Source organism: Periplaneta americana, unplaced genomic scaffold, assembly GCF_040183065.1.
Source record: "Periplaneta americana isolate PAMFEO1 unplaced genomic scaffold, P.americana_PAMFEO1_priV1 scaffold_58, whole genome shotgun sequence".
NCBI classification, from domain to species: Eukaryota; Metazoa; Arthropoda; class Insecta; order Blattodea; family Blattidae; genus Periplaneta; species Periplaneta americana.
Genome location: NW_027185539.1, coordinates 77501 through 85000, shown reverse-complemented (window position 1 = coordinate 85000; position 7500 = coordinate 77501). Strand labels below are relative to the sequence as shown.

General features: G+C 41.8%; 1 non-coding gene across 1 annotated transcript in view; it reads right to left on the bottom strand.

Moving 5' to 3' along the window:
• Positions 1 to 49, bottom strand: part of LOC138694148 (small subunit ribosomal RNA) — a 1903-nt gene extending 1854 nt beyond the window's left edge. The window contains exon 1 of the ribosomal RNA XR_011330821.1: positions 1 to 49. This exon is cut by the window's left edge and continues 1854 nt beyond it. This is a non-coding gene — a ribosomal RNA (small subunit ribosomal RNA).
• Between the last annotated feature and the right edge of the window lie 7451 nt (positions 50 to 7500).

The following is a 7500-nucleotide window of genomic DNA, read 5'->3' as shown; positions in this document are numbered from 1 at the left end:
GCTTAATCTTTGAGACAAGCATATGACTACTGGCAGGATCAACCAGGGAGCTTACGTTTCATTTAACAGTTTGCTGCTAGGCCGTAGCCCGGCAGTCTGTTGGTTTAAAAAAAAATCAATCTCCACATTCTTACTACTGCTTCTATTTACTACTTCCGTTACTATTACTGCTAGCAATTTAGTCGTACTCCCTCACCGGACACACTTTCGTTCTACTAGCGGGCAGTGCCCGTGTTAAGAGTCAATAGGCGAGTCGACGCTCTCGCACGGATTATCGAGAGAGCTGGCTGCAATTTCTTTGAAAAACACTTGTCCCCGTTAATGGCCGTGCTCGGAGAGCAGAGGACCGCGGGAGATGCTGTGATATAGTACCCGGCTACGACATTTCAACACGCGTCTTATGCGCGCCTGGATTAAGATTAGTTCCGGGGTGGTACTTCAGTCTTTGCGCCTTTCCCACCAGGCTGACAAGCGGTTACATCAACCGTTATCCCAGGAGGAGCTTTACGTACCCTAGGATCCTAGCATTCTAACGCTGCAAAGTACTCACGCTATGTCGCAACTTGGCCTGGGGAGCTTCGGGCGGGCGAGCTGGCTGGCTGACTGGCTGACTGGCTGGCTCGCCGGCCGGTCCCCCGGCCGGCATGTACCTTCCCCCCCCCCCTCCATAGCGTATATCACCGAATAGATACGCTAGTCAGACTGCAGATCCATACAATCAAGCGTTCTTCGTGTGTCACAAATCGTCATGTGAGATGTACTGCATGATTGATTATTGATGTTCATAACTGCCGCACCCTCATTCATAGGTTCTTTATGAAATATCCATTATTATAGTGTGTAGACTTCAGTTGCTTAGTGGCAATTGTTCTTCCTCTGCCACATATCGTCTAGTGTGATGTACTGCCCGATATTACTTTTACACAACTGCATCCACCTCATTCAGACGATCTTCATTATATAAAATATATAGGCTTCAGTTCCACACAGACATATGCTCTTCGTCTGTCGCTTACCGTCTTGTGTCATGTTTTGCCACATAATAGATGTCGACATCTGCGTGAATCTGATTGAGTGGATCATCTTCATAACATTAATTACATATGCTTCAGTTGCATATAGACTATCGTTCTTCCTCTGTCACATTTCGTGAAGTGGGTTGTACTACCTCTTTATAGATGTACTGTACACAAGAATCAGAATCCATTTCAGAGGATCTTCAATATTTGCGGCCTCGGTATAGCGGTGGCCTCCTATGCTCGAGGTTGCGGGTTCCATCCCGGGCCAGGTCGATGCTATTTAAGTGTTCTTCAATGCGTCACGCTCATGTCAGTAGTTTTACTGGCATGTAAAGGAACTCCTGCGGGTCAAAATTCCGGCTCTTCGGCAACGCTGATATAACCTCGGCAGTTATATACAACATTATTTCATTTTTACATCTTGCATAATAAATTCAGTATTTAGACTTGAGATGCATGTATCATTTTGTTCTTTCCTCAAGTGAGTTGTACTATGTGGTCATATATGTACATATATGCCGCAACTGCACTCTGAGGAGCTTCATTTTATATATATATATATATATATATATGTGTGTGTGTGTGTGTGTGTGTGTGTGTGTGTGTGTGTTTTAACTGTCCGAAGACAGGTCTCACCCTCACAAGTAACAGCAACAAGGCACCAGTAATGAGGCACTGCTTACATTGCCGATTAGCTACATGTTCCAATAATCAGACTCCTAATCCATACAAAATTACTTTTTAATTTTATCCTTTATGTAAATTATTTTAATAATATGATATATATTTTAATGCTCAATTACTTAATATCTTCTGCAACTACGAGCGAAGTTGTGTGTCTTCGTGCAATATGGTGCTGCTGAGTAAACTCCCCTCGCATCGAAGTCGCGCTTCTTACGGCCATAACCTCTACGTGCGCAATCGCCCGCAGTGAGTCATCACAGCGCCTCTTTCCCCGCGCTTTATAGGGTGACTATTAAATTTTAGTTGTAGAGCGGTTGTGACTGTATAAAGGGCCGTAATTATTATGTTCTTTACCTCGAAGTAACGATTCTGTCGTACGAGTTCTCGCCATTACTCTCCTCACGAAACTGCCTCCATGCATCCATGTATCTCTATGTTGTCTGAATTCTTCTGCCTCGAACTTGCCTTCCGTTCACTATAACTTCCAGTGCTTCCTGTTTCCAGTTTCTTCTTAGTGACCCAGCCAATTTCTATTTCTCGTCCTGATCAGTTTCGGCATTATTCTTTCATCACTCAGTCTTTTTAGCTCAGCTTCAATTATTATTCCGTCTGTCCTTTTCACTCGCTCCTTGTTCTCTATATCCTTATTACAAATGCTCCTAGACTCTTCTCTTCGTCCTTATGTCCGTGTTTCTGCCTCATAAAATGCCACGCTCCACACATAGCACATCATTGCTCTCTTCCTTAGTCAGTTCTTTTTTCCAGAGTTACGCAGCTAATTATAGCTTTTATTAGCTTCTTTTGCCATTATTAATCCTACTATTGACATGCTGACTACAGCTCATCTTACTGCTTATAGCGTCTCGTTCGCGCAGTCGATGGCATTTAAGTGTGCTTAAATGCGACTCGCTCATGCCAGTAGATATGTTGCCTTGTAAAAGAACTCCTGCGGGACAAACTTCCGGCACACCGGCGACGCTGATATAACCTCGGCAGTTGCGAGCAATCGAACTCGGCCGGCATCGAACTCGCAACCTCAAGCGCACAAGGCCAGCGCTATCTACAACGACTACGGTACCCAGGCCGATATATATATATATATATATATACTCTCACTTAAAACAAAAGGCATAGCTAAGACAGAGTTATCACTGGCTCTGTCATTACTTCGTCCATAGTAGACTCCCACTGTTACACTGGCAGGTGGCAAGTTTGAAGTTACTCGCACCCTCAACCATTTTTCGGTGGTGGTCACCAAAACTTGAGCCGCCTTTATATATGAGAAGCCCTGCAACAACTAATCGAGTTTCGAAACGTATATCTTTTATTATAAGCCTTTCGGTCTTGTATCCTTCTAACATCTCCTCCTTTCTGCCACCATGTTCGGAAAACCTAATCGGTGTCTATTGAAGACCCATATAGATAATTTGTCTTTGCTCCGCTCTGATGCTTTTATCTTTTGTGTTATTCCTGCTACGCCAACCACGTAATGTTAAGACGTTCTCGAATGACTCTTCGATACTGTAATTCATTGGTCGTCAGCATGCCCTGAAGTGGGTAAGGGGTAAATTGTGTCTCGGAATATGAACCGTCGCGTGAAGTAGGGGGGAGGGAGGGAGGGACTGAGACACGCTCAGACGGAGAGAGAGCGGGAGAGAGAGACTTGAGAGAGAGAGAGTGGGAAGGAGAGTGAGAGAGATCATTACTGTCAGCAACCTCGGGTGCACGATAGTGATTTGTCTTATTCGCGAGTAAGTGACGCTAGCTCGAGGGTGCACTGTCCTGATGACCGCTGCTGTAATATCTTGCGCAGAGGTGTCATGCTTTGTTGTATAGTAATAAAACCATTACTGTTGCACAGAGGCAGAGATTTAATAAAAGTTGTGTACAGACTATGAGGCGGTAATGTTTTTGAACGGATGATACTGCATGTTAGCTCCGGTCGGCATTTCGGAAGCATAGGTCGCGACGTTACTTTCCCTATCCACACTTCTCCTCTCGCTTGATTTCTCTATTTTCGTACCCTCTCAACGCTTACGACCGCTTTGGGGGTTGGTTGACATGAGGGGGTGGGCACTGCAAACACTTTGATTTTTGCATTAAGGCAGCCCCCCCCCCGCCGCGCCAGGAAACCGCTCATCAAAGTTGCACTTTAAATTGAGAAAATCCGCCATGTGTACAGTCGTAGTCAACTTAACATCTCCTTTTCTCGTGTCGAGATTTTTTTAATTTTATTTTAGTAAGTTATTATACAACGCTTTATCAACACTTTACCTTATTTAGCGTCTGAATGAGGCGTCCATGACCTCCGTAACCGAATTTCGATCCACTTAGTGGCTTGCGCATCTGCGCTCGCTCGCTCGCTCTCTCTCTCTCTCTCTCTCTCTCTCTCTCATACAAAAAAAAACACACACACACACAAACACACACACAAACAGCACGAATTTCTATATTAGATTTTGTGTGCTACTGCTACTATCGAATTGGCTCCCATTCGTGTTATAGTGTATTGTGTATTACCCTTATATATATATATATATATATATATATATATATATATATATATATATATAAGAAGTGTTAAAGACAGTACGGTTTTAGCTCCCAACCTCCTTGTTGTTTTTTCTACTCTATTCCCTTGGTTCACACACGACATATTCTCAAGCTCCTTTTCTGTTCCTTCCGCTCGTTGATTGATTCTGTTACACTATTGCATAATCTTACGTCATCCAGTGATGACTTCATTAACGGTTTTCCTTATCAGTCTCGGCGCATTGTGCCTCTGCCACAGTTCGTGCTCTTAACAACTACGGTTTCAAAATAATTGTACATCTTGCTTTTCATACGTAATGTTTGTCTGGTCGATATATTTAAGGCAGATTTGGGCTGTCATAAGTCCTCTCTCTTGCTGTTGCCGATTTATTCCTGTTATTGTGTCCGCCAGATAGAGTTCGTAACTCTGTGTTTGTCGGGTAGGACATAAAAGATTTATATTTTGCATAGGAGGTGCGCTCTTGCGTTGAGGCTAGTGCTTTTACTGAGCGAGATCGAATCTTCTTACTAATGGTACGGTTTGTTTATGGCGATCATCGTCGGACGCACATCGCCGGCGATGGTCGCCGAGAAGTGGTTTCTTTATTGACGCACATCGCTGTTGATTGCCATTTGTTTATTCCCTCATCTGCTACCTATGGACAAGTAAATTAATGTAGGCCACGGACATAACCTAAATATTATAATGAATAAATCCAACATAATGAAGGTGATATTTTTTTCTAGAAGAGGTAGATGACGGATATCAAAATCTCGCATGCGTATTATAAAAGGAACAAGCTGCAGACTAATGTAATATTCAGTTATAGGTTTACAGAATTCTGTTTTAACGCATTGATAATGATACATCTTTATAAAATCGGCGACAAAATTTAAGGAATATTTCAGACTCTCACCTGACCAGTTTCAATATGTTTTGAGTTTAGTTGAAAATCACAATGTTGATTTACCTACAATTTTTGTAAATCCAGTTGAGAGATTGGCAGTAACTCAGGTTATCACCTGATTATTATTATTATTATTATTATTATTATTATTATTATTATTATTACATTACATGGTGTATTCCAAACAATAATGAAAGAAATTGGCTAAACTAGCGCTGAGGTAGTTCCCTTCGTAATCCGCTTATACTCTTTACATGTACGAACATGTGATTGGTTAGGTTTGGTTCGTTTGGTCTTATATTATGACTTGTATATACGATCAACTACATCTCTACAATGAAAAAAAAAAACCCCTATATTTCAGAATATCGCGTAAGTACTTACGTACGATGACTGTGCAAATTAAAAGTAATTAAAAACATGTTTTTATTGTTGGTACAAGATAGATAGTTAAATAACTACATAAAAAGAGATAGTTAAAAGACATGTAAAATAAATTTTAAAATGTAGGCTTATATGTGCATATAATGTAACAAGATCTACGTATGTACTCGTATATATAAAAATTGTATGTTGATAAGCGAGTGATGGCTATATGACCCGAGGTCAATCCTGCCATTCAACTTTGTATAATAACGCACTGCAGCCAAAAGATTATTATTGAGGTTATGGCAGCCGAAATCTAGTGCAACGGAGCTGGTGTAAAACTTACAGAAGGGAGAATTTCCCCCTTACCCAACACTGAACGAAATTCTCTGGGGTTCGGGCGTGATAAAAATGTAATATGTAATGTAAGGGTTTATTGTTTAATTTGTTTATTAATTCATATGCTCATATTTAAAAAGGGCGTTTTGTTGTGACACATATTCAATATTAATTTCGTCTTCAGACAGCGAAAAATCACAAAACGACTTTGTTTTGCAGCCAAAACGTACAGACGTGGTTAACGCGTACAAATTAGCTATTCGATATTACAACATGACCTTGTCTAAATATCGATTATAGAACACGAATGCGCCGATGTGCGTCCTGAATTTGCTTCAGAAGCAACCTCCAGCGATCTGCGTCGCGTTCAACGAACTGCGCTGGCGATCTTCGCTGTAAAGAAACTGTGCGCATTCATTTCAACTGCTAGTAACTCCGCCGACAATCGCTGGCGATGTGCGCCCGGCGATGATCGCCTTAAACAAACCGTACCTTTAGGGGCCTTGTGTCCTGCAGGCATCATAGGTTTGCATTTTCTTAGTACCTCCAAGGGGATTAAACGTTTCATACTCTCTCTCTGTTTAGGACAATATGTGTCGGAGAGATTAATACACACAGCTGTGTCGTTTGCGCAGTTAATTTTGTGTGACATAATAAACCTCTTAATAAAATATCTGGCGTCCCGATTTCTGACCCGCGTGTGATTTTCCAACAGTTCGCCATTCTTCTTCTATAGGGACTACCATTTTCGGGTCACAGTATTACTCCGTGTTACATACACTCTCCTGCCGATCCCCTTTGCGCTCGGGTGTGGGCTTGGGTCCCGTTTGGGAGGTGTTTTTGCGAGGTTTTCCTACTTCACATCCCGGGACTCCTCTACGATTCGTGGTAGCTCTTACTGGAACAGCCCTCACTGCTCCTATGTTACAGGCCACTTTATTGGCCGTTATCCTCTCTTATGTCGCTGTTCCTATTTTGTTACCAATCCTCATGTTACTCCTGGCATGTTCTGCTACAACGGATTCGCCTTTCCTACTCCTTGCCTCTGTTAGTCGTGCTTGAAGGTGACACGACATTTTCGTGCTTAGTAGGGGGTTCCCAGATTAGTTAATGGTTTACTCTCACTTGTTGATGCTTGTCCCCTATTTGCAGTTAGGTCCCTAAGATACTCATGTGCTATCTATTACAGCTTCCACTGCTGTTTAATTGATGCCTAATTCCATTTAGATTTTCGCAGCAAGCATACAAACACGTCTTTCGGGCTGCTTTCATTACATAATTATAAAAATAATACTACTAATAAAAATATTAATAACAACAACATTATTATTGTACTTTGTATTTCGTTGGCGTTGTATGCAGTTGAGGGGGGACAGGAAAAGCCTAGTGGTGTCTTCTTGGTATATCTTGTCAGGTTGGGACCTGTCTTCGGACAGCTGACTAATCAATAATATTACCTACTCCTGTCACATATTTCCTCTTCATTTCTTTCTCCCCCCCCCCAACCATTAGGCTACTTCTGGAGAGGATATCTGTGTTAACGATATTTTTATAGTGTGGTTTGGAATGGTGCCTACATTTATTTATTTCTTTTATTAAGTGGGGTTTGTGATTCTTGGTATAGATCACATTCAGATCCTATCGTACGTTTC